Consider the following 26,556-nt stretch of genomic DNA (forward strand, 5'->3'; position numbering starts at 1 on the left):
AGTCTCTGACCTACATTGTGCCATAAAGGACATCAGATAACTTGGCCAAGGATTTCCACCACCTGGTTCTTTATGGGGTACAGGCTGACTTTAAAGAACAGGCTAGCTTTAACTTACACCAGCCTCTCACAATTTGGGGCCCTCTGCTGATGTGTGCATCCATCCAATAACACAGTTAGTTCTGGTGTTATGCTAGTGTCACAGTAATGAGCAGCAGCACAAAGATGACATGCTGTCAGCATCACATTCAACAGGACAAGATTAATTTCCCAGTGTGATCCTTCCTCCTATTTTGAAGGCTGTTCAATTAACTCCTCTAAGCTTTCTGCCAAGGTTTTTTTAAACAGGCTGAGAACAGCAAATACCATCATGAATGAAAGAGGGAAAAACTGAAAGGGTAAACATAAATGGGTTTGTAGGAAGAGTGGAAACAAGGGTAAAATGAGAATTTTCTCATATAATTTCATATCCACAGTGTAAGGATGTAAGGGACTTAAGTATACGATCAGGTCACATGAACTTGGTGGGAGAATAGCTCAGGGTCTTGATGAAGTAAGACTTACTATCTGGATTTCTCTCATGGTTTCCATAAGGAAGTCGGACACAATTATGTATTTTGCACTTAATTGTTACCGCGCTATAAGCTACATCTTGTTTAAGACAACAGTTTCTTTTCATTAGACTGCCGTGTGACTTTTGTCTCCCATATTAGAACAAGCAAGGTCTGCACATCCCCATCTTAAAAGGGGATGGTGGCAGCTAATCTACCTTAAATGAACAGAACAAAGAGAGTCCTTATAACTACGGAATGCTGTGCTACATGGGCTCAAGCAGTGCAGATTCTACTTACCTACCCCCTACAACACTGACGGCAGCGGAGGTTTAAAAGTTTTTTGAAACACGCATTGAATAACCCTACAGAAGAGAATCACTTGCAAGATTCCACAAGGCAGAACCTACAGTCAATGTTATACACATTATAAAAGCTCAGAAGAAACATGCAGCATCAAGAGAGTTAGGAACTCCCTGGAGCATCAGTTATTGTAAAGCAGTTATAGATTGCATGGGAACGGAGAGTCTGCAAGAGTGGTCCCAAGCTGGCATTCAGCCACAGAGCAAATGGACTGGATAATGATATGTTAAGTCCCTAAGCTATGTCAAGAGGCCCTACAGCATTATCAGGCTGTAACAAGACAATGTAAATAGAAGTATTGAAGCTTTATATTTGATATATATATATATATATATATATATATACACACACACACACACACACACGCAAGGTGCAAATCTAACTAAAACATATCTTGCAATAAGCCTCTTTAGACTTTAAAATACTTCCAAATTAAAATACTTCATGATTTCTTAATGAACTTTAACGTAAACCTTTCATTTGCCACAACACAAAAGCAATTGTACAGATAAGCATTTACTGAACGGAAACAGCAGAACGATCTGTATCAAATCTAAAACATGTTCTTTTCATGATATTTGGACAGCAAAGTCACTGATATGGTCTTCAAATGATCACCAAGTTTATCTATTTCTATGCACATAATGCTTACTGCAGGCAGCTTTTCTTGCAGCAGTATTGTCCGCAAATCATTCCTGATGTTTTTATCTGTGAAAATGACCCTTCTCCTCAGCAGTTTGTTACTATTAGACTCAAAAAGGGTTGCTTGTAGATGATGAAAAGCCAACTGAATTTGATCTTGGATGATAGCTCAATATAGAGGTCCATGTGGCATAAATGCCCTTTAACTGAATAATTTTCCTTGTCATAAGCTTGGAAGTGTTGGAAATAAATGAGGTTAAGATCAACATTGTCAGGATAATACTTCCACAAAGGACACACACAGCTATTTCTCCAACCTATCTAAATTAAACAAAAATGAAAAATTATTTGCAATGTTTTCATGAGCGATTTTTCTCTCCTTTAAGTTGCTTTCAGGTACAGAGGAATAAAATATTTCACTGAAAACTTGTGTCTTGGAGAGGATGTTTCATCAGCATGAGGTGCATCAACATCATTAACTTAATTTCTCCTCAATTTATTTTAATTCACACTCTTGTAGTAGACATCAAGCAGGTTTTCTGATGCTTGGAGTTCAATTTCGTCAAAATACGCAAGAATAACAGAGTGATAGATAAAGTTTTGCACCTGTGCATCATTTTGGGCCTTGCTGGTTTTGTGGAACTGATCTCACAAATGTTTCTAAAGTTCTAACCTGAACACAGAGTCTCATCCACCTTTTCACCTACAGAATGTCAGCTTTTCTCCTTGTGTCATCTTTTTCACAGTCATCAGTAGAAGGATCATCAATAACTCATCAGATATGACTGAAACAGCCTTTCCATTTACTTCCCACTTACAAGGCAAAATGTTGTTTGGGAAGGGGTTGCACAACAGTGGGGAAAAAAAAAGTACTGCACTTGGACAGCAGTAAACTACATCTCGACAGCAAGATTCACTGAATGTCTCACAATGCATTATAAAATTGTGAATAAAACACTTTTCTCTCGACATTTTCCTGCACCATAACTATCTGCCATGTTGGCTGCATGATCACATGACTGACATTTTGCACTTATTGAAGTCAACGTTACAGTTGTTGGCTAAAAACATCTAGCAGCATGATGGCCTTTTTAGCACTATGTTTTTCCTATTCAACACAGATCATTCAGAAGAGCAGTGGCATACGCTTACCACATGAGATCAGAAAATCTATTCAGATCTTAAGGTACAAAATACCTAAACAGAGACAGTACAGCAAATAAGACAAATATTTAATACTAACGTTCATTTTCATTCTGTGGCCAAGGAAAGCTCAAGCACAAGCAGTATGCTGCTTTTAAAATGAGAAAGCTTTACATCTAAAAGAATGTCATTTTCAGAAAATGTGCTGAAGTAAGAAACAGTCACAGAACAGCAAGAAGTTGAGCTATTCACACAAAGAAGAATCATCAGGTAGAACAGGCTGCAATAGAAGAAAATAGAATGGTTGCCCAGGGAGAAATGATGACTCAGATGTGGTCATTTCATCAATGTACATCTCATTAATATTAAGCTCAATACAGGGAGAGTGTCATTATATGATAAGACAGGGTATCACAATTGAAGAGACATCTTGTCTATAGCCAACAGCATTAAAACTACATAGTTAAAGAGGTGTAACACTTAAGATTGAAGATGGGTTACAAGAAACATCCAAGGAGTATTTGATAGTAAAGAATTCATACACACTTCATAATCAAGAGTTCTCACTCTGCAGTATGAATGCATGCCTTCACTTTAATCTTTTAAACAGCAGAAGAAGTCAAAATAGTTAAAAGTCATAAGTACAGAAACAGATACTTCAGTCCAACTTGTCCATGCTAACCAAACATCTCAGTCTGATCTAGTCCCATTTGCTGGCATTTGGTCTATATCCCTCTAAATCCTTACTTTTCATATAACCATCCAGATGACATTTAAATATTGTAATTGTGCCTGCCTATACCACTTCCTCTGGCAGCACGTTCCACATACACACCACACTCTGCATGAAAAGTTACCCTCAGGTCCCTTTTAATCTTTCCCCACTGACATTAAACCTATTCATTTCAGTTTGGGACTCCCCTACCCTGGAAAAAAGACCATCGATATTCACCTAATCCATGTCCCTCACTATTTTATAAACCTCTCTACCACTGATGCAGGAACAGCCACTTAAGGAATACCCGGTCATTGCACACTGGTCAAAGAGACAACCAGCTGAAGTTTCCACAGGGCTCTTTAGAAGCATGGGAGAAACAGAAGAGGCAGGAAATTGAGATGAGTAATAAGGAGTATGTTGCCATAAGAATATGTTTCATGTTATAGGCAAGATTAAAAGTTGTAGCCATACTGGATTAGCAAAAAATGTTTTCGACTGATTACAAGAATCAGAAAGTTTGGTCAATGAGCACACACCCCATGAGACATTATTGATTAATCTTGAACTGACAGAATTCAGAGTACAACACAGTAACAGCAGCCATTCCAGGAATCAGTCTGGTGAATCATGGTTTCATTCCCTCTAGGACAAGGATATCTTCTCTTAAGCATGGAGATGAAAATTGCACATGATACTCCGCATGATGTATCACCAAGGCCCACTACAGCTGAAGACTTTCTTACTCTGTACTCTAACATTCTTGCAATGAATGCCAACATGCAATTTGCCTCCCTAATCACTTGCTACATGACTGCTTTCAATGACAGGTGTACGAGGACACCATGTCCCTTTGTACACTAACATTTCCCAATCTATCATTTAAATAATACTCTTGACATCATGATTTTCTACCAAAGTGAACAACTTCACAGTTATCCACATTATACTGCATTTGCCATATATTTATCCACTCACTCAACTTGCCTAAATCATCCTGAAACCTCTTTATATCCTCCTCACCACTCACACCTCCGCCTATTTTTGTGTTATCAGCAAGCTGGGAAATATTACACTGGATTCCCTCATCCAAAACATTCGGAAATATTGGGAATGGCTAGTGCCCCGAGCACTGCTCCCTGTGATATCCCACTTGTCATCACATTCCACACCAAAAATGACCCATTTATTCCTACTCGGTTTCCTGTCTGCTAAACAATTTTTAATCCATGCCAATATATTATCACCAATCCCATGTGCTTTGATTTTGCACAATAACCTCTTATATAGGACTTTATTGAAAGCTTCCCAAAAATCCTAGTTGTACTGAAGACTTGTGCTCCAAAACTTGCTGTACCCCTATCCAAGCTGTCCCATTATAGCTACAACATTTGCATCGACCTAACAATGTGGAGAACACCCAGGACAAAAACAACCTGGCCAATTACCACCCCATCAGACTACTCTCAATTCACTTTATTAAAGTGATGGAACATCTCTTCAACAGAGCTATCAAACAGCACCTACTTAGCAAAAACCTGCTCAGTAATGCCCAGTTTGGGTTCCACCAGGGTCACTCAGCTCCTGACCTCATTATAGCCTTGGACAAAAGAGCTGAATTCCAGAGGTGAGGGAAGATGACAGCCCTTGACATCAAGGCTGCAATCGACTGAGTGTGGCATCAAGGAGCGTTAACTGGAATCAGCTGGCACCAGGGGACAAACTCTCAGGTGGGTGGGGTCGTACCTTGCACAGAGGATAACGGTTGTGGTTTTTGGAGTTCAGTCATCTCAGCTCCAGGACATCTCTGCAGGAGCTCCTCAGGTCGCGTCTGAGGCCCAACCATCTTCAGCTGCTTCATCAATAACCTTTCTTCCATCGTAAGGTCAGAATTGGGGATGTTCACCTATGATTGCACAATGCTCAGCACCATTCGCGGCTCATTAGATACTGAAGCAGTCCATGTTCAAATGTACAAGATCTGGACAATATCAAGGTTTGAACTGACTCAAGTAACTTTCTTGCCACACAAATGCTAGGCATTAACCATTTCCAATATGGGACAATCTAACCACTGCGCTATGACATTCAATGATGTTACCATTACTAGCCTCCCCCCACTTTCAACATCCTGTGCGGTCATCATTGATTGGAAACTGAACTCGATTAGATGTATAAATATAATGGCTACAAGAGCAGGTCAGAGGCTAGGAATGCTGGAAAATGACTCACTCCTGACTCCCCAAAGTGTGCACACCATCTACAAGGCACAAATCAGGAGTGGGATGGAATATTTCAATGCCGCTACATCAAAGTCCTGGAATTCTCTCCCTTATAGCAATGTGGGTCAACCTGAAGCAGCAGTTCAAGAAGGCAGCTAGGACAGGTTATAAATGCTGCCCAGCCAGCAATGCCCACATCCCACAAGTTAAAAAAAAATCTGTCAGCAAGGTATTGTAAAGGAGAAATCACGTCTGACTAACTTGAGTGAAATTTCCAAAGTGGTGACCAGGTGTGGAGAGGAGGGTAATGCTTTTGATGTAGTCTACTTGAACTTCAGCAAGGTTTTTGATAAGATCCCTCATGAGAGGCTGATAGCAAAGCTAACTGCTCTTAGAATCTCAGAAATTTGGCTAATTGGATTCACAATTGGCTGAGTGGCAGGAAGGAGAGGGTGATGGTTCAACAGTGTTTCTCCAACTAGAAGTGTATGTCTGGTGGGGTGCCACAGGGGTCAATGATGGGGCCTTTGCTGTTCAGGTTTATACAAATGATTTACACTTGAATGTCAGAGGGTTAATCGTTAAGTTTGTAAATGATATAAAAATTGGTGGCACGGTGAATATGAGAACAATACCCTTCGACTACTAGGATATAGGTAGACAGATCAGTGGCACGTGGAATTCAATGCAGATAAATGTGAGATGATGCACTTGGACAGGGCAAACAAGGCAAGGGAATACATGATGAACGGTAGGACCATGAAGAACATAGAGGTTCAGAGGGACCTTTGCATGTACACCAATCCCTTAAGGTATCGGGACATGTGTATAAAGTGGTTAAGGTGGCATTTGGTATACTGGTCTTTATTATTCAAGACACACAGTTTAAGAGCAAGGAGGTAATGTTGGAACATCGGCCACAGCTAGAAAATTCTGTGCTGTTCTGGCATCCACATTACAGGAGGGATATGATAATACTGGCAAGGGTGCAGAGAAGATTTTCCAGAATGTTGCCTGGGCTGGACAGTTTCCATTATGAAGACAGACTGGCCAGACTGGGATTGTTTTCCTTAGAGCAGTAGAAATTGAAAGAGTCTTGACTCAATTGTATAAAATTATAAGGGACATACATCAACTAAATAGGAAGACACTTTTCCCTTTGATAGAGGGATCAATGACTGTGGGGGATTGAATAGTTAGATAGTTTTTGAGCAGCGCAGACATATTGGGCTGAAGGGCCTTTCTCTGTACTGTAGATCTCTATGACTCTAATGCTGTATGATGAAGATGACGTAAAACATTGTTGATTAAATCTAATATTAGTGGTCAACTTGTTTGACAATTGGAATAGCATATAATCTAAGGAAACAAACAAGATTCTTTCAGTCGGACAGAAAATGGTCATAATGGAAGCAGCATTTATGCAGAAAATATTTCAAGTTCTTTCCATGTATTGATAAATGCAGGAAATTTGACAATAGAATACATATTTTGCTTGATTGACAATTCCAGTCAACTCTAAGAGCAGCTAACATTGCAGGTTCCAGGATAGACACAATCACCAAAATAAACTGGAAATTGACATTCTAAATTCAGAAAACAGTGAACAAAGTTTTCAACACAGAAATATGACCTTTTTAAAATATAAAATATCCTGTGGGAAAGGAAAGGAAAGCCAAGACCCCATTTAGATTCACAGTGTAAACCTTCACTTGTCAAATGGGAGCCATTACAAATTTAAAAATGAATACAGAGCTCCAAACAATGACAGTGCTTCAAATCAAATGTTCCCTACCCCCTCCCATTTCACTTAGCCCCTCTTGGGCTTCAGCATGATTCTATTTAGATTAGCAAGGTTAGTTCTAGCAGTATCCAGGAGACCGTAAACGGAAAGACAATCCCAGACATTCTGCGTTTCAAAATAACAAAAGAATGTCAACATAACAGAAAACTGGATCAAACTGACAAAAATTGAGTAATTCAAAGGTTAATTGGGTTGCTTGAACACCAGTGAAGGTTTGCTGATTAGAGACAATTAGCCCCCATATGCTTGTTGTGTACTAATATATGATAAGAAGTGCACTGGATTAGGGAAACAAAACATAACTATCTCTCTAGTCCTGTCACTGTGTCCTTTGGATATCTCCAACACACGGTGTTATTCTTCATGCTCTAGTGGGTCAGCAGCTAGTCTCTGTGCATCAAAGACAATACCAAACTGCCTGCAGCAATTAGTTCCTTCAGTTTTAGCTCTATAATGAGTCTCTTTGGGAATCGAAAGATTAAGGGGAAAAGAAAAGCTGAGAAATGTCTATATGAGGCCAAAAATGTTACAGCAAGAATACTAAAAGCAAATCTTAATTCTCTTATGCAGAGTGGTATTGACTTGAAAACCAATCATTTTGTCTGTCCTTTATAACTTACATTTCATACCTGGAATTTCAGATTTAAGAGTGTTATCAATGAGCTACAGTCTTCAATACACCTTATACAAATAAAAAAGAATTTTCAGATAGTAAGAAAACATATCGCATTGCTGAATTTTTGGAAGTTGCAAACCATCTTTATTGCATTTTGAAATAACCTCACAGAGGCTAGTATCCTGTCACATGTCACCCTTTATTTCAATGTGCACAGTACACTGGCTGTGACTCAGAGTCAGTCCCTGAAGTCAGGAGACTCACTGAATCCCCTTTTTTATTTTTTTTCCCAAAAAACCCCCACACTACTGCCAAACAGCAGTAATGCTTCTTTTCCCCAGCACCCAAGTCGTGTGTGTTCAGGTGTAGGACACAGTGAAGAATAACAAGTGCCAAAAACTTTTATTCATATCCCACCACCAGGAAGAAAAGAAACAACCAAGTGGCCAGTGACAACGATTGCCCTTCTCTTCAAAGGGCAATGCTGAGTTCTCAAAAAGGTTCCCCTATTTGTATCGGTCAACCAGGGCTCCCTAATTGGCCCAGGTGAACAACCCAATCAAGGATCTCAATCAATTAGATCCACATGGTTCCAATAACTACATGTATCACCTCCTAAGTTCAGGGTTTAAGCTTGGTCCTTCTCTTGCAGCTTCTCCTGGGATCTTCTCGCCCCAGGTCTCATTCTGCTGACTCAGACATGGGTGGTGTGTACTGGACCATAGCCTATCTCTTGCTTCCACAAAGTTTCCTCCTCTTCTTCCAGTAGTAATAGTATCAAGGCTGCATCCATCTAGGTCTGAGGTTTTGTTGATGCTAGATGGAGGTGGAGAACCCAATGCTTCTGATAGGACTTCTGGCTTTTATGAGGCACCAAGTCTGTTTTGCTCCTGTCCCGTTTGTGAGGTAGCAGCTTTCAGGTGACCCACATGTTTATTCAGGACCGCCTCACCTGCTGTGAACTTTATAAGTTATCCTCATCTCATATCCATGCAATAGAGAGAGTGTGGTGTTGGAAAAGTACAGCAGGTCAGGCTGCATCCGAGGAGGAGTATCAACGTTTTTATCAAAAGCCCTTCATCATATGCAGGGCCATTTCCGATATCCCATCACCATATCACCCTTTATTTAGGCATGTTAAGTACACTGGCAGTGACCAGCCAGGTTGGAGTCAGTCCCTGAAGTGAGGAGACTCGCTGAATCCCATATTTATATCTGTCGGCCAGGGCTCCCTGATTGACTGGGGCTGTTAACCTGGTCAATGATCTCAGTCAATGAGATCCACCTGATCTCAATCACTTCACTATTTGCTTACAGGAAACCGGAGAATCACAAATGAAATATTTAACACTTTGGGCCCCATAATCTTAACATAAAAAGGGTTAACTGCATTCACACTAAAGGAAAAAATAGGCAAGAAATTTATTTGCTTTGATTTATTATACTCATGTATCTAGATACAGTGAAAAGTTTGTTTTGCAGGCAGATCATTAGGCTAAGAGAATACAGCGAAGAACACAATGTTACCGCTGCAGAGAGTGAGACTAACATTAAAATTTAAGAAGCTGCCCTTGAATATATTTGTACACATATACAAACTTTAATATCTTCTGCCTGAAGAGAGTACAGCTGGTGTGCGAAGCATCTTTGATTATGTTGTTTGCTTTCCCAAAGTAGTGGGAAGTATAGATGCAGTCAATGGATGGAAGGCTTTGAATAGCCTTTTAAAGACTGGGAGAGAAGCAGTCATGGATAAGGATCAGTAAAGAGCCTTCTTGAATGTTAAACCAAAATATATTGGTTGAACTTTGTAAGTTGGTGAATCAAATCAGCAGATAGTTTAAAAATATAATCATAGGTATTATTGTATTATATTATCACAGAAAAAACATTTACTCAGGACCATCTTGTACATATATAACTTGTAACCAAAATCAGCAAATTTTACTCAGATTGGCAAAAATGAAAGAAAAAGAGAGATAACATTACAGGTAATAGTGCCATGATAAGCAGGGAATAACATCCAAACAAGGATGAGAACATTCAAACAAGGATGAGAACATTCAAACAGGGATGATATCCTTTAAGATGTTAAGGTGTGAAATATAGCCTAATGAGACATTCCACAATTCATGTGACACACCATTGTGATTATGTTTCACAAAACTCTCAACTTCCACTCAATTATTTTTTAAGAAATGGGCCAAAGATATAGCTCAAGGTTGGAGTCTTCTGACATGCCACTTCCAGATTATATCTGCTCATCGTTCGACTGATTGAGTTGCTCATGGAAAGCAACCAGCAGCCAAGTAACAACTAAACACATCATTAACACAATGAAAGCAAATTTTTGTTGGCATCCTGCCTCATTATTTCAAACAGCAAACACTGAGAAACAAATTCCACAATGGATCACATTTTCTTATTTATGCTTAAATGAGATTAAAAAGTAACACATCATCCACCTACACAACAATCCAAATTCACTTGTCCATTTCAAAGTTGAAGTTCAGAAGTCCATCATTAAAATAAAATGTGGCCAAAATTAATTGCAAGATCTCACATAATTACCTACAGTAATAAAAAGGTTTAAATTCAGATCTAGTGTCAGCTGTGGCTCAGTAGTAATACACTCAGCTCTGACTCAGAAAATCACAGGTTCAAACCTCACTCTGGAGACTTCATTACACAATCAAGGCTGAAAGTTCATGTCAGTGTTGGTGGAGCACTGCACCGTCAGATATGGTATCTTTCAAATTCTCACATACATATAAATGATCACATATCACTCTTTGAAGAGCAGCAGGGGACTTTACCTTGGCGTGCATCTATCTTGTAACAAACATCCCTAAAATAAATCAACTGATTATTTATCCATCACTGATTTGTGATCATCTAGTGTGCAAATTCCAGCCACAATTACTAACATTACATCATGACCATAAGCACTTAACTGTAAAACACTTTGGGATATTGTGAGATCATGGAAGGCACAATATATATTTTTTTTAATTTCCAAATATCAGAAATATTTTATTAACAAGTGTTTTCCTTTAGTGACAGAAAACTAAGTAAAAAGGACGTTGATAAAATGATGCATTTGTGCTGAGTAAAATTTTTGTAATGCCCTCAATTAAGAAATATTGGAGGCTATCCAGGGACTAAGGGCTGGAGAAGATGGTAGAAATAAGGAGGGGCAAGACCATGAAGAGATTTTGAAAGAAGGCTGGAAATTATAAAATTGACGCTGTGCCAGAACATTGTGGATAAAGGGGAGTTAGTGAGAGTTAGGATATAGGTAACAGGATTCTGGTGACGCTCAAAATTTTGTCAAGTAAAAACCAAGAGACAGGCCACGACTTGAGTACTGGTCGGATATTCAAGTTCCGATGTATGACTGGGGGCTTCAGTACACTCACTGAGCTTGCCTCCCTTCAGAGGATGATATAATGTAGGTGTTGCATGTATACAGAGATTTTCAGGCCAAGATTTTTGAAGACCTGATGTGACTCTGTGAACTTCTCAAATTGGCAGACAGGATCTGAATCCAGAAATTCCACTCCCATCTCCAACAGATTCCGTTTTTACTGATAAAGCAAAAGTAGAATTCAGCGTTGAGTTCAAACAGATACCACTTCTGCTGCTGCAGGGATGTTAACCCTCAGTGTGGGAATTCTGATTTTGTGGACTCTTCAAGGGCTGCAGAACCGCCAAGCTATCAAGTTATTTAAATCCCCTAAACTTTTAATAATTTTTAAAATAGGTTGTTTGTTTTTGTGCAAGGTAATCAAAACCCAATCAAGCAGTTATGAAAGCTGTTTACTGTCATTATCATAAAAGGCTATCATTATCTCATCATGAATGCTTGGCTGTTCTCTTTAACCTAAAATTATCCCAGTAGAAGGTTCTAATTTCGGTGTGATCAATAGCTGAAAGTGATTATTAAAAGATTAACTGTCTTTGGTATGGGATTATGAACACAAATCTTTGATTTTATAAGAGGTAAAATACTTGGAAATAATTTACAAAGTTTGGAATGAACCACAGCCATTTCTTGAAAATACAGGCAAGTCACCATGTATTTAGAAATTTATTTTACTTTTTCTTAACATGGCTCCTGAGGTCTGGTCACTGGGTGAGTTGGTAAGAAGGGTGCATAGTCAAAGACTGAGTTAGCATGAACTGGTATGGAGGCTATAAGCAATCATGGGGATCGGTGGGGCATGAGAAGTGAATGGGGAACAAGGAAATGCATAGGTTTAATGCTACAGAGTCTAGAATTTGAGAAAGCAACTACAAGAAAAATCCTGAAAAACTGAAGAGGACTTTTTAAACAGCCTGACTCAGCTTTTGGTTAGAAACAAAAAAAACGGCAGATGCTGGAATCCAAAGTAGACAGGCAGGAGGCTGGAAGAACACAGCAAGCCAGGCAGAATCAGGAGGTGGAGAAGTTGAAGTTTCAGGTGTAACCCTTCTTCAAGACTGGGAGTTGGTGTAGGGGGAGCTGCAGATAAAAGGGGTGGCAGGAGCAGGGTGATGAAGTGGGGATAGGTGAATACAGGCAAGGGTACAACCTGGTTGGTCAATGGAAGGAATGAATCCGGTTGGTAGCTGGGAGGAGTGGAAGGGATGGGAGGGGCTGGAAAGGGAGTCAGGAGATGAGAAGGGATGTTATTTGAAATTTGAGAACTTGACGTTGTGTCCTTCAGGCTGTAGGCTGTAGGTTGCCCGGGCGGAAGCTGAGGTGTTGTTCCTCCAATTTGCGGTTGGGTTCGTGGTGGCAATGGAGGAGGCCAAGGATAGTCATTTCAGAAACCCTGTGTTCTACTGCCAACCTGCAGCCAGCCAACACACCAGCTCTCCCTCCTCACCCATCCACCCCTCCCCTCCACTGTCTCCAAACTCATAAACCCCCGGCCACGCACTGCTCGGTTCTACCTGCTCCCCAAGATCCACAACCCCAACTACCCCAGCTGACTCATCATCTTGGCATGCTCCTGCCCCACTGAACTCAACTCGTCCTACCTTGACTCCATCTTCTCCCCTTGCTTCAAACACTTCCTGCCTACCTCCATGACAACTACCACACCCTCCATCTCAGACCCTCAGCTCCTTCCTCTCCAATAGACCATCCAGTCCCCTTCCACCAATTCCCTCCCCACCTTGCAGAACTGTTCATTACCCTCAACAATATTTCCTTTAACTCCTCCCATTTCCTCCAAATCCAAGGGGGTGGCCATGGACACCCGGATGGGCCTTAGCAAAGCCTGCCTCTTTGTCAGCTATGTTGAACAGTCCCTCTTCAGTACCTAGACAGACACTGTGCCCCAACTCTTCCATTGTTACATCGAAGACTGCGTCGGTGCAGCATCCTCCATCCAGGCCGAATTGGAGCAGTTCATCGACTTCGTCCACAATTTTCGCCCCATCCCGAACTTCACTTGGCCCATTTCGGACACCTCCCTCCCCTTCTTGACCTGTCCATTTCCATTTCAGGCAGCAGAGTCCAGATGGGCATTTACTACAAACTCCCATAACTACCTGGACTACACCTCCTCCCACCCAGTATCCTGCAAGAACTCTATCCCGTTCTCCCAATTTCTCCACCTCCACCATATCAGCTCGGACAACAAGATATTCCACTCCCAAGCATCCCAGATGTCCACCTATTTCAAACAATGTATTTTTCCTCCCTTTGTAATCCAGACAGCCCTCCACTGCACCACCTACATTCTCCATTCCACTGCTCTAAACATCCCCCAAAAACACAATAAAGACAGAGACCCCTTTTCCTCACCTATCACCCCACCAGTCTCCGTATCCAACACATCCACCAACTCTAACTAGATCCCATCACGAAGAACACCTTCCCCTCCCCAACCCTCCGTGCTTTCCGTAAGGACCATTCCTTCGACAGTCCTTGGTTTGTCCCCCTCTCCCCACCGACCCCCTGAACCCCCAGGTACCTTCCCTGCAACCAGGAAAAGGTACAAAACCTGCCGATACACCCCATCCCTCCATCCAGGCCTGCAAACAGTCCTTCCAGGTGAGACAGACCTACCTCTCTTCCAACCTAGTTTACTGCATCAAGTGCTCCAGATATGGTCTTCTCAACATCAGGGAGATAAAACATAAACTTAGGGAACAGTTCACCGAACATTCAGCCGGGCCCACAGGTGCTGCCTAGATCTCCCAGTCACCACCCTTTTTAATTCCCCTTCCTACTCCCTTTGCGACATGACCATCCTTGGTCATCTCCATGGTCACAACAAACCATACTGCAAACCGGAGGAACAACACCTCATCTTCCAACTGGACAGCCTACAGTCTGGAGGACCCAACATTGAATTCTACAATTTCAAGTAACTTCCCTTCCCCGACTCCTTTCCCAGCCCCTCCCCCTCCATTTCACTTCTCCCTGCCACCTACCAGATTGATTTCTCCTATTGATCAACCAGGTAACGCCCTCTGCCCGTCTTCATCAATCCCCAATTCACTACCCTGCCCCACCATTCCGTTTATCTGCACCTCCCCCTATACTCACTCCCAGTCCTGAAGAAGGATTACACTCAAAACATCGACTTCTCTACCTCCTGATGCTGCCTGGCTTGCTGTGTTCTTCCAGCTTCCTGCCTGCCTCAGCAATTCACCATCCCTGTGGCCACCTCCAAACTGTATCCTGACACCTTCCATCCCTGAAGAACGATCCTGCCACTGAAGAAGTTTCTTCTGAGGAGGGAGCAGTAAATTAGGAAATTTCTGAATTCATGCTCCCCACCTCAAGAGTGAAAATGCAGGTCTAACTCTCAAACATATTTGATATTGCATGGAACATTGACAATCCTGAACTACTTTTGTAAAGAACACTAAATACAAATCAGATTTGGTCATGTTTTCTTGTTTTAAATCTTATTTCCAAATTCATACTATTCTAAAGGTTGCTAATTTGTTTCTGAAGTCCTTAAAAATAAACAAATTAGTTCTAATTTTTTGGGTTTTCCAACTATGTAGCTATCATAGTCATAGAGATGTACAGCACGGATTAAGACCATTTGGTCCAACTCGTTCATGTCGACAAGATATCCCATCCCAAATCTAGTTCCACCTGCCAGCACCTGGCCGATATCCCTCCAAACCCTTCCTATTCATTTACCCAATCAGATGCCTTTTAAACGTTGCAATTGTACTAGCCTCTGCCACTTCCTCTGGCAGCTCATTCCATACACATACCACCCTCTGCGTGAAAAAGTTGTCCCTTAGATCTCTTTCATATCTTTCCCCTCTCAGCCTAAACCTATGCCCTAAACCTAGACTCCCCTACAACAGGGAGACTCCCCTACAACTCCCCTACAAATAGACTTTGTCTATTTATCCTATCCATGCCCCTTGTGATTTTATAAGCCTCAGTTTCCGATGCTCCAGGGAAAACAGCCCCAGCCAATTCAACCTCTTCCTGTCGATCAAATCCTCCAACCCTCCTGCAAAGCTGACAAATCAAGATGTTGAGTAATAGTAAACTTGGCCTAATTCTTTCCATTACTTCACAAGATTTAATATCAAGCCTGATAATGGCTAGCTCATGTAATCACAAATAACGATGAGATAGAATGTTTCTATAATTTGAACTAACAAGCTCCTTGCAGCAACAACGTGAAATAAATTGCATCGGACCTAGTGATAATTGTTGAGCAGACAAATAAGAGTTGGTACAGACCTTCAAACCCTTTCTGCCATTCAGTGCAATATTTTGCCTCAACTCCACTTTTCCACCTCCAGAAACTAACATAGCATTAAGTAGTTAAAATGACAAAAAACAAAAAGCAAGCTAAACAAATCAACTCCCAGGATTATCTCCTTGAACATTTGGCAGTTGGTAATAAACTACAACTGGCAAATCTATAGGAATGAGTCACAAAAACAGAAATTGTTGGGAAAACGCAGCAGATCTAGCAGCATCTGTGAAGAGAAAGCAGAGTCAATGTTTCAGGTCTGTGACCCTTCTTCAGAACCTTTTGAAGCCAAACATTCTGAAGGAGGATCACTGGATCCAAAATGTTACTCTGCTTTCTCTCCAAAGATGCTGCCAGACCTGCTGAGTTTTGCCAGCAATTTCTGTTTTTGCTTTTGACTTCCAGCATTCAGAGGTCTTTGTTATTTTTTTAAAAAGTCTTTATTGGAATAAGTCACGTGAACACCTTGAAGAAGCTATTGAATAATGCAGGGTGATGGGTAAAACAAAATTGTTATAAATAATTACACTAAATAAATGATCTGGAACAGTAGAATTTTGGGATTAGACCGAATCAAAAAGTGGTCTATCACTGATGTAAGCAGCTATGATCATACAAACATATCACTCTTGGAAATAGTATTAAATAATAAATTGAAAGAGCTAAATTTTTGATCTTGGTTGAAAAATTATTCAAGGATAACTCCCTACATGCAACTTGATCAGCAAGGTGGTGAAACTTTGCTATATAGGTCCACTCATATACAATAGACTTGATCTTTCACCAATAAAATTGGACCCATCCACATGGACATTCACACACGTACAATAGATGAGACTACCGAGTACCTCAGCCTGGATGTTTGTGATTCAATGATTAGCAAATCAATAATTGGATTCACTCACTTTAAATATCTTCTGTCAAATTAATACAAAAATACAGCATAGCATAACATAACACTGTATCTGCACCCTCGAGATATTGTATACTCTAGTATTTAATCAATGGCTGCTGTTTGGAAAACATAGTTTTTCTCTTGCATGGACATGCATATTATGCATTTATGCTCTTTAAAAAGAAAACCTTGAGGTGCAGGAATTAACCTGAGCAATACCATGTCTAAGTACCTTTTGGCACTTGTTAATGCAAATAAATTGAACTCTGTGGTACACCATATGACTTGGTCCTGCATGGATGAACTGGTCACTTTAATGAGTACATTAAAAACTTTTAATAGCACATCAGAGAAGGGACACAAGAGAACTGATTTCATTTTGTATAAGGCATTTGCCGGAACCCCAACAGTGAGGGTACAGAAGCATGACTATTTAAACAGGATAAGTGTGACAGGGTAGTAACAAAACTATTTCACCTGACTCACCTGATGGGCTGAACACTGGATAGATCCCCTGAATACCAGAATGTCCATGACACTGTTGAATTGTCGTTTGGGGACAGAAAAGAGGGAAATACCAAATTTCTGTGACTTCTGACACATTTTTAATAAAAGTACATATTGAAGCAGTGACCAGTCAATGGAAGGCAAATCAATGAAAAAGCTCAAAAATCTTACATGAATCAGATTTTGCAATGCCCCTGTCCTTTATCACCTCCAGCAGCAACCAACGCCCCCACTGCTTAGTGTGAGATGTTATAGACTTCCAAGCAACATGTCTGTCTCATGCTCATTGGAGAGAAAAGCTTACATAGAAGTAATTTTCTTTTTCCTCATTCTTTCGTGGGATGCAGGCATTGCTGGTGACACCATCATTCATCACCCACCCCTAATTGTTCTTGAATTGAATAGTGTGCAAGGCCATTTCAGAGGGTAATTAATGGTGAGCCACATTGCTATTGGTCCAGAATCACATGCAGGCCAAACAAAAAATTATGACACATTTCTTTCCCGAAAGGACATTGTAAACCCAAAAAGATTTTTATGACCGCCAATGGTGGTTTCACAATCCGTATTATTGTGACTAGCCTTTAATTCCAGAATTTATTTATTTTAGATTCCACCAGCTGCCGAGGTGGGAGTTTAACTGTGTCTCCAGAGCATTAGCGAGAACCAGTGAAGTACTACTTCACTGATAGTCAGTGATATTACCACTATGTAACTGATAGGTGCAGTTAAATTCAAAACAAAATTGTGTAAAAAGCACTATATTTGCACAAACCAGAGAGTGATAGCATGACAACTAGCAGTATAATTACCAGAGCTAAATTTCTAAGCTGCTAACCACCAACATTTAAAGTTCAGTGCTCCTGCTTGTGTTCTAGTGTCTGGCATAATAACCCTCAAATACAAGTGTAAGACCTCTTTTACCATACATGAAAATGAAAAGGTTCAATAAGTTAGAGTGAACTTACATTATATTACACCTTTCACATCCTTAGGATTTCCTGAAGTCTTTCACAGTCAAATGAATTAGTGTTGATGTGTAGTCACCCACTGTAATAAAGCAAATTTGACATTCAGTTTGCACACAAGGCTTCAAAATGTAAACAAAAAAAATTGGCATTCTTAGATAAGGAATACATTTTGGATAGGAGTACCTACATAATATCCTGTTCCTTTCTGAACAGTACCATTGGATCGCTTGCATTCAAGAGCACAGTCAAAAAACAATAGATGAAAAACAATGCAGCCCTCTTAAATATCACACTGAAATGTCAGTACAGATGAAATACCAAAATTTCTAGAATTTGTTTTTAAACTTATAATTTTCTGCAGCACTCTCACTGAAACAATACTACTCACTGACCACATACATTTAAATCAAATTCTGAATACTTTATTTTAGCCGATCAAAATATGCTGCAAGCTCCTATTTTTTCTGAAGCAAAATAAAATTTTGCAAAACAACTGTTAATAAAATGGCTTATAATCATGCAGGTCATCTATTCAGATCTACTTTTTCTTCCCCCAAAAATTCTCTTCCAAGACAATCTTAAAATTTTCCTTCCCAAACACGCAAAGGGTATTTCCAAAAATTTATCTTAAAATAGTTTGTAATTAGTTTTTGGTAAAATCTAAGACACGTTTGCAAATTATTCATATCATTAGGCTGCACATCAAGTTCTGTGAAAGGTTCAGGCACTACATCTTAGGAAAAATACTGGTCTTAGGGGAATGCTGTATACTTTTGCCAAAACAATACTTGGGCTCCATGGATTCAATCACAAGGAGAGATTAAATAAACAAGCATTAGGGTCACTGAAAGAGTGAAGGTGATTTGATCAAAACATTCAAACTATTAAAAGAACCGAAAGGATAGGTTGGGAGAAACTATTTCCACTTCTTGGGGAGTCCAGGGCTAGAATCTAATAAGCAGAGCTATACATTTAAGGAATGTAATTAAGACACACTTTATCACCAACATGTGGTAGGATCTTGGAAATGTCTTCAGCAAATGGCAATTAATATGATATAATTCAGTCATCTTAAAACGGAGATGAATATATTATTGTTAGCCAAAGTTATTAAGGGAGATGGGGACAAAGTGGGTCTTGAGTTAGGTTGCAGATCAGCATGATCTCAATGAAAGACAGAATAAGTCAGGGAGCTCAATGGCTTTGTTCCTATTTTCCTAATACTTGAAGCTATGTCATAGCAATCTTGAAAAATATTCTTCTTTTTTTTTCAAAATAGAAGTTGTGTTTTAAAAAGATTAAGCAATTTACATTTTGTGTTGATCAGTTTTGTAAATTTTCATACATTGGGTTTTGTCAAAATTTCACACAGTATCATTCCTGCAAAAATGTATACACTTGCTTTAATAAAACTTTAAATTAATGAGTACTATATTAATATAATATAATGATACTAATATTAGAACAAATTATTGTCATTATATATCAATGCATGTCACTCTTGTAAATATTTGGTAATAAGAATGCATTCCACAAAATCTATTCAAGAGGAAGAAATGGAAGAAAATTTCCTTAGATTACTATTGCTTGTCACCTCTTTTAAGCTTGAGCTGTACTTGCAACCATCTAGTATTTGTACTTGAAATATGCAAATAGGTCAGAATTGTGCAATCAACCACACCTTAATGAAGGTCTAATGAAGGTCAAATGAAGCCACAAATAGATGCATATAATAGACACAAAATAATGTTGATCCACAGATTAATTACTAGTGCTTGAAAAGGGGAGATAAAATATTTTGTTCCTCAATCAGCATTAAAAAGGTAGCACAACTTTATCAAAACATCCAAGCAGTCCAAGGTACTATCTGATGAAGGGCTTATGCCTGAAACATTGATTCTCCTGCTCCTCGAATACTGCCCGATCTGCTGTATTTTTCCAGCACCACACTCTCGACTCTGATCTCCAGGATCTGCAGTCCTCACTTTTTTCCAAATATACCATCTGGTCAGTTGTACATCATATTGGGTCACATTGTATCAAGCACAAACTAAGGTTGGTGTGAGTTAGCCTTCTGGTATAAATCTCACAGGCTCCTCCACTACATTCAAGAGTAAGATCAGTAAAACTGGGCCAGTAAATCTGCATTCACATACTACCGGTGAGCCTGACCTCGGTGGTGGGCAAGTTGTTGGAGGGAATCCTGAGGGACAGGATGTACATGTATTTGGAAAGGCAAGGACTGATTAGGGATAGTCAACATGGCTTTGCGCGCGAGAAGTCATGTCTCACAAACTTGATTGAGTTTTTTGAAGAAGTTACAAAGAAGATTGATGAGGGCAGAGCAGTAGATGTGATCTATATGGAATTCAATAAGGCGTTCGACAAGGTTCCCCATGGGAGACTGATTAGCAAGGTTAGATCTCATGGAATACAGGGAGAACTAGCCATTTGGATACAGAACTGGCTCAAAAGGTAGAAGACAGAAGGTGGTGGAGGAGAGTTGCTTTTCAGACTGGAGGCCTGTGACCAGTGGAGTGCCACAAGGATCGGTGCTGGGCCCTCTACTTTTTGTCATTTACATAAATGATTTGGATGCGAGCATAACAGGTACAGTTAGTAGATTTGTAGATGACACCAAAATTGGAGGTGTAGTGGACAGCGAAGAGGGTTACCTCAGATTACAACAGGATCTGGACCAGATGGGCCAATGGGCTGAGAAGTGGCAGATGGAGTTTAATTCAGATAAATGTAAGGTGCTGCATTTTGGGAAAGAAAATCTTAGCAGGACTTATACACTTAATGGTAAGGTCCTAGGGAGTGTTGCTGAACAAAGAGACCTTGGAGTGCAGGTTCATAGCTCCTTGAAAGTGAAGTCGCAGGTAGATAGGATAGTGAAGAAGGCGTTTGGTATGCTTCCCTTTATTGGTCAGAGTATTGAGTACAGGGGTTGGGAGGTCATGTTGTGGCTGCACAGGGCATTGGTCAGGCCACTGTTGGAATATTGCAATTCTGGTCTCCTTCCTATCGGAAAGATGTTGTGAAACTTGAAAGGGTTCAGAAAAGATTTACAAGAATGTTGCCAGGGTTGGAGGATCTGAGCTACAGGGAGAGGCTGAACAGGCTGGGGCTGTTGTCCCTGGAGCGTAGGAGGCCGAGGGGTGACGTTATAGAGGTTTACAAAATTATGAGGGGTATGGATAGGATAAATAGACAAAGTCTTTTCCCTGGGATCGGGGAGTCCAGAACTAGAGGGCATAACTTTAGGGTGAGAGGGGAAAGATATAAAAGAGACCTAAGGGGCAACATTTTCACGCAGAGGGTGGTATGTGTATGGAATGAGCTGCCAGAGGATGTGGAGGAGGCTAGTACAATTGCAACATTTAAGAGGCATATAGATGGGTATATGAATAGGCAGGGTTTGGAGGGATATGGGCCGGGTGCTGGCAGGTGGGACTAGATTGGGTTGGGATATCTGGTCAGCATGGACGGGTTGGACCGAAGGGTCTGTTTCCATGCTGTACATCTCTATGACTCTGTCTGTCTAGAGGAATGCAATAACATCTCTGAACAGCTTGGTTAGCATCCCTACAGTCTGGAAATAGGCCATTTGGCCCACCAAGTTCACACTAACCCTCCAAAGAACAACCCTCCCAGAACAAATCCTCTACTCTATTACTCTACATTTTTTTTCACCTATAACTAATGCATCTAACCTACACATTCCTGAACATTATGGACAATTTAGCATTGTTAATTCACCAAATCTGTGGACATCTTTGGACTGTGGGAGCACCCAGAGGAATCCCACGCAGATAAGGGTAGAATGTGCAAACTCCACGCAGACAGACAGTCACCCAAGGCTGGGATTGAACCTGGATCCCTGGGTCTGTGAGGAAGCAGTGCTAACCATTTTGCCACAGTGCCAGGACTGGGCCAGTAGATCTGCATTCACATCCAACCTGTCTAGAGGAATGTAAGAACAGAGTAGTTGGAAAATATCTAAAAGACTTGCACTTCCATGATCAGAGGATACCTCAAACTGCTTTACAGTCAACAAAGTATATTCATTGTTGCAACTTAGGACACTCAGTCAATTTGTACACAGTAAGTCTCCACAAAAAGGAAATGCTGATTGACGGGTAAACATTGGGCAGGATCCCAGAAATAACTCCTCTGCTCTTCTTCACCGTAGCATCATTAGATCTTTCATGCCCTTCCAGATGGAGCGTCTGTTTAATTTATCACATGAAAGTCATGTCCAATAGTGCAGCACTCCTTCACTATTGCATGGGAGGGGCAGGCTCATTTTTGTGTGCTCAAGTGGTGAAACTGTACTGGGTCATACTGGGGTGTTGGTGCAGTCAGTCACTTAATGAAACTTGCTAGAATATACCCAACCTGTGTTGTGAACAAAATGTTGCCAGAGGCCTTTTTAAGCTGAAGCAATCCAAGTGATTACTTTTGTTCTCATCGAGGTTTAAAATCCAATTTTAAATATAAATTTATTAAGCGTTTATTCATAGGTTGTACAAGTTCATTATTTGGATGCAGATAACTGTAATCTAAAAGTAACGTACAATGTGGTCTCCCACCTACTTAGAATTCAACTTTGAAAACAGAAATCTTGACAACTTTAGGTTACTACACTGATGACAGAACAGTCACTAAAAGGTGTATATACGTAGGTTACTTTATCTTTCTAGTTAAAAACTGCTTGACAGGGAGCAAAATATTAAATCAACAAAATTAATTATTTTAATTGTGATACCTATGTTCTTCATGAGAGCTTAAAAGTAAATACTACAAGAATTACATGTATACACATCGCAAGACTATTTAAATTCATTCACAGGATGTGGGCATTGCTGGCAGACAAGCATTTATTGTCCATCCCTACTCATCCTACAGAAAATGGATTTAAACGACATTTCTGATTTGTTGCAGTTCATGTAGTGTAAGTACACCCATTGTGCTATTACAGGGTGGGGGTCAGTGAAGGAATATCGGTATATTACTAAGGCAGAATGGTGTGTAACTTGTAGGGGAGATTGAAAGTGGTGGTATTCCCAGGTGTCAGCTACCCTTGTCCTCTAGGTAGTAGAGGCCATGGGTTTGGAACAAAACGGTTTAAGGAGCCTTGGTGCTATTAATTACTGGACAAATTCAGAATGTTCAGTATTTAAAATAAACTACAATGAAAATTTAAATTTACAGTGCACACTTTTATAGATCAATACTGGATTACTAAATCTCCCATTATATCCAAATTATGCATCATTATATTCATAGAAAATTGAATTTGAATTCTGCTACCCATTAACTACAATATGGCTTCAGTTAGTGGATAATAAATGAGACTGCTGTCACCTTCAAGTGCAATGATATTACCCTGTTTCACAGGAGATCAAAAGCTATTCAGGGATGCAAACTAAACACTTTGCTCTGTATTTTGTCCCTGAAGTAGCATATATGCCGGACAGTCCAATTACTGTACAATCAATGTACTGTTTAAACTGGCAGTAGGAATTCAAATTAGGTCATTTACATCCATCAGATTAAAAATAGCTTCAAGAGCAGATTATTTTTAAACGTTCAGATACAGCAAAGCTTTTTTTTTTGCCAACTCAGTTCTGAAAAAAAATTCCTAACACTAAATTTGAAAATATGCTATGAAAGAAGACATTTCAATCAATCACAGAACCTCTACAGTGTGTAAACAGGCCATTTGTTTACACACTGAACCTCCGAAGAGTAACCCACCCAGACCCATTCCCTATCCCATTACTTTACATATGCCCGTGACTAATACACCTAACCTACACATCCCTGAACACTATGGGCAACCTAGCTTGGAAATTCACCCAACCTACATATATTTGGATTAGAGGAGGAAACCGGAGCACCCGGAGGAAACCCACACAGACACGGGGAAATGGTGCAAACTCCACACAGCCAGTCACCCGAGGATGGAATCGAACCCAGGTCCCTGGTGCTGTGAGCCACCGTGCCACCCGCCCTCACAACACAGTCTGACTCAGGCTTTGATTTAAATGAGATTTAAGTTTATTTAAATCACAACGTTTCCTTAGATGAAAACGTATATAGAAATTAACTTCACACGATCGAAAATAGGACACTGTAGGGTTGGGATTTTCCTATTTTCAGAAAAAGTCCAAAATGTGAAGGTTTAGACGACAAAACCATGTGACCGACCTTGTTCAGGAAGCCTGCTGAATCAAGCAGAAGCCAGGCAGTAGATTGTGGAAAGCCTGCTGGCAACCAAAAATTCCAAAGCTTGATTAGAAAGTTCTGCTCACCTGTGACTTCCAACCAAAGGCTGGCATTCCAGAACTTGGTAACTATTGCCAGGATACCATTGTCAGCACCCAGACAAGGGATCAGCGACTGAAAAGGTGGTGTCATGTGATGGATTTCTTGGATACCATCCTCTTGCCCAAATCGGAGCCATAGAGTCATAGAGATATACAGCATGGAAACAGACACATCGGTCCAACCCGTCCATGCCGACCACATTTTCTAAAGAAATCTCGTCCATTTGCCAGTGTTTGGTTCCTATCCCTCTAATCTTTTCCTATTCATACAGCCATCCAGATGCCTTTTAAAATGTTGTAAATATACCAACTTCCATCACTTTCTCTGGTAGCTTGTTCCATACACACACCACTCCTCAGGTGGTGAAAAAGTTGCCCCTTAGGTCCTTTTAAGTATTTACCCCCTCAGCTTAAACTGAGACCATCTTGTTTTGGACTACCCCACCCTGGGGAAAAGACCTTATCTATTCACCCTATCCAGACCCCTCATAAGCTAGCCAGTAATATTAGAAATTATGATAAAAGTTTCTTCCATTCATTAGAAACAAACGAGAGGCAAAAGTAGAGATTGGGCCACTCCAAATTGATGCAGGAAGGCTAGTGATGGGAGATAAGGAAATAGTTGAAGAACGTAATATATACTGTGCATCAGTCTTCACAGTGGAAGACGTGAATAATATCCTAACAATTAAGGAGAGTCAAGGGGAAGAGTGGAGTATGGTGGCCATTACAAAGGAGAAAGTACTTGATAAGCTAAATGGTCTAGAAACTGAAAACTCTCCTGGCCCAGATGGGCAACATCGTAGTTCTGAGGGAGGTGGCCAAAGAAAAAATGGAGGCATTGGTTGTAATGTTTCAAAAATCACTGAAGTCAGGGAAAGTCTCAGATGATTGGAAAATTGCTGTTGTGACCCCCTTGTCCAAAAGGATCAAGGCAAAAGATGGAAAATTATAGGCTGATTAGCCTAACCTCGTTTGTAGGTAAGATTCTAGAATCCATTGTTAAGGATGAGATTTCTAAATTCTTGGAAGTACAGAGTCGAATTAGAACAAGTCAGCATGGATTTAGTAAAGGGAGGTCGTGCCTGACAAACCTGCTAGAATTCTTTGAAGAGGTAACAAGTAGGTTAGACCAGGGAAACCCAGTGTATGTTATCAACCTAGCCTTCCAAAGGCTTTTGATAAGGTGCCTCATGGGAGGCTGCTGAGTAAGGTGAGGGCCCATGGTGTTCAAGGTGAGCTACTGGAATGGATTGAGGATTGGCTGTCTGATAGAAGGCAGAGGATTGGGATAAAAGGTTCTTTTTCCGAATGGAAGCTGGTGACAAGTGGTGTCCCGCAGGATTCAGTGTTGGGGCCGCAGTTGCTCACTTTATATATAAATGATCTAGAAGAAGGGATTGGGAACATTCTGGCAAAGTTCACCAATGATAGAAAGTTAGGTGGACAGGCAGGTAGTTCTGAGTAGGTGGGGAGGCTACAGAAAGATTTAGACAGTTTAGGAAAATGGTCCAAGAAATGGCTGATGAAATTCAATGTGAGCAAGTGCAAGGTCTTGCACTTTAGAAAAAAAGAACACAGGCAAGAACTGAGAGAAAATTCATAAAGTCAAAGTACAGAGGGATCTGGGAGTGCGTGTACAGGATTCTCCAAAGGTTGACTTGCAGGTTGAGTCTGTGGTTAAGAAAGCAAATGCTGGGAAATTATTTCCATCAGGCAGGGATACTAGGGCTCGTGGGCAAAGCCTTAGAATTAGAGGGGGTCAATTTAGAATGGAAATGAGGAGACATTTCTTCCATTTCTTCAGCCAGAGTGTGGTGGGCCTGTGGAATTCACTGCCACGGAGCGCAGTGAAGGCCGGGACGTTAAATGACTTCAAGGCAGAGATTAATAAATTCTTAATCTCGCAAGGAATTAAGGGATACGGGGAGAGTGCGGATAAGTGGCGCTGAAATGCCCATCTGCCATGATTGAATGGGGGAGTAGACTTGATAGGCCGAATGGTATATTTTCAATCCTATTTCTTATAGTCTAACTTTATAAATCTCTATAAGGTCACCATT

The 26,556-nt window shown here is 40.5% G+C and overlaps 1 protein-coding gene across 6 annotated transcripts in view; it reads right to left on the reverse strand.

Moving 5' to 3' along the window:
* The window catches only part of LOC140478939 (inactive N-acetylated-alpha-linked acidic dipeptidase-like protein 2), a 950,375-nt gene that overhangs the window by 816,328 nt on the left and 107,491 nt on the right, over positions 1–26,556 (reverse strand). For all 6 annotated transcript variants that reach the window (XM_072572597.1, XM_072572592.1, XM_072572595.1 and 3 more), the window contains one exon: positions 18,156–18,237. The gene's annotated coding sequence lies outside the window, so the exon portion shown is untranslated. The remainder of the gene's footprint in view (positions 1–18,155; positions 18,238–26,556) is intronic.

Source organism: Chiloscyllium punctatum, chromosome 6, assembly GCF_047496795.1.
Source record: "Chiloscyllium punctatum isolate Juve2018m chromosome 6, sChiPun1.3, whole genome shotgun sequence".
Taxonomy (NCBI): Eukaryota; Metazoa; Chordata; class Chondrichthyes; order Orectolobiformes; family Hemiscylliidae; genus Chiloscyllium; species Chiloscyllium punctatum.